Below are 1,993 nucleotides of genomic sequence, written 5' to 3'. Positions count from 1 at the left end.
GGGGGGAGGGAGGGGGAGCTCGATTAGATAATATCGGTCGAGGGATCAATGGCTTTCCTCTTGTCGACTTGGAGGAGGTGTCTGTCGAGAGAATATGTTATCTGAAATAAACTGGTTGGGTTCCAAGGTGAGTTTGTATCGCGCACATCCAACTTGTTCCCTTTGCCAACAGGGAAGATGGGGGGAAAAGGGGAAAAATTGGGAGGAAAACTTTTCTACACCCCCTCCCTTCTTTTCAGCATCGATTCCGGCCGAGCTTCTTCGGGATCGCACCAACAATTCCAATGTAGAGTTAAGATCGTTACGAAAATAAAAGAAAAAAAAAGAAAAGTTGTTGGAATTTGTTGGGGGACAAACGAAAAAAAACGTGCCCTATTGTTTCCTTTTTCGACTGTATAAATAACGTGATAAACAAATTCTGGAAAATATAATTTCCATTTGGGATGAATAGACAGATTTCGTATGCGAGGGGAGGATATTTCTGGATGGAGATAACAATACTTCTTTAACCCTTTGCTCTCCACCGGTGACTCTCCGGCTGGGATTGTTGCAACAATTTGAATGACGATATATTTATATTTATATTTTTTTATATTTATATATTATACATATATATATATATATATATACATACACATTATATACATTATATATATATTTATATATTGTACAATATTTATTTACATTTGATTTTTTAGAATATCACTTCATAAATAGATTCATACATTCCTAGACTCTTTATATCTTATGGCAATCTTATGAGGCGACCGCCTTATGAACGGGTCTGAGTCTGGAGTTTCTGGAATTCGACCGAGGCCTGGAGTGCAAAGGGTTAAACTTGTATGTCGACTTGTATTTCTCCTGATATTTTGAACAGAGGACATGAATTAACGGAAAAAAAAAGGAAAAGAAAGAAAAGAAAGGAAAACTTTTCCCGCTTGCGAAACCACCCCCTTTTTCTCCATCGAGCTCGAGACAATTCCTTTCGATTCGTTCGAAAAGATAGATTTGAGCAGAGACGAGCAAAGATTGAAACAATGAAAACTTGCGCTTTTATTCTTGCCCCTGAGAATTGTTCGATTCGAGATTGCGAGCAAGGTTGCGAGGACACGGAAGGGGCGTTCCCTGCCCAGGTCGAATGGATTTCGTTTTCGAGAATGCTGATCGATCTTCGTTTGAACGAGTTTGAGGAAAAACTCTGATATAAACGAAGCAAGCCGGGTCGAGCCTCCTCGTATCGAGGATTCGAGTAACTTTTTATTTGCATATGTGGCGTTAAAGTTTGAATTGTTGTGTGTGTGTGTGTGTGGATGGAATGGAGAAAGGAAGGTGTTTGGATGGAAATTTTGCCTTCGAGTACAAAGGGCGGTTTTGTTCCTTTGTTTTGTTTAGGACGATCGAAACGATTGTTTGTGTTGTTTTGTGTCACCGGTGAAAGGGTGTATTGTTGGTAAAAAGGAATTCTTTTTTTTATTATTATTATTGTTGTTTCATTATTACAGTTCTATAAATTTGAAGTAAATCGAGAATAGAGACATGTTCGAATGGAATTTTATTATTAGAAAAGTGAGTTTCCTTCGTTTAAGACAATCGATTTTTTCGAAATTTTTGTAATTTTATAATTTATTTTATAATTTTTGAAAGGTGTGTCGGTAAAAGATATTTTACAAATTGGAGAAGAACGAAGGAAACACATGTTTAAATCGTGTGAATGGAATCGAGAATAATGGATTGATAATGGATTGAATTTGAATTTCTTTCCTAATAAATGAATAATGAAAAGTGTATCGATAAAAGATATTCCTTTTACAAATTCGGAAGAAAAACACGTTTAAATCGTGTGAATAGTGAATTGATAAAAAGTGGATTGATAATCGATTGAATTTGAATTTCTTTCCTAATGAATGAATAATGAAAAGTGTATCGATAAAATATATCCCTTTTGCAAATTCAAGGGAAACACACACGTTTAAATCATTTGAATGGAATCGAG

The 1,993-nt window shown here is 35.8% G+C and overlaps 1 protein-coding gene across 5 annotated transcripts in view; it reads right to left on the bottom strand.

Moving 5' to 3' along the window:
* The window catches only part of LOC102674871 (solute carrier family 12 member 6), a 146,675-nt gene that overhangs the window by 95,695 nt on the left and 48,987 nt on the right, over positions 1-1,993 (bottom strand). The gene's annotated exons all lie outside the window — the stretch shown is intronic.

The sequence above is a fragment of the Apis dorsata genome, unplaced genomic scaffold, assembly GCF_000469605.1.
Source record: "Apis dorsata unplaced genomic scaffold, Apis dorsata 1.3 scaffold_161, whole genome shotgun sequence".
NCBI lineage: Eukaryota > Metazoa > Arthropoda > Insecta > Hymenoptera > Apidae > Apis > Apis dorsata.
The sequence above is the reverse complement of the archived record's forward strand: the minus strand, read 5'-3'. Positions and strand labels throughout refer to the sequence as shown.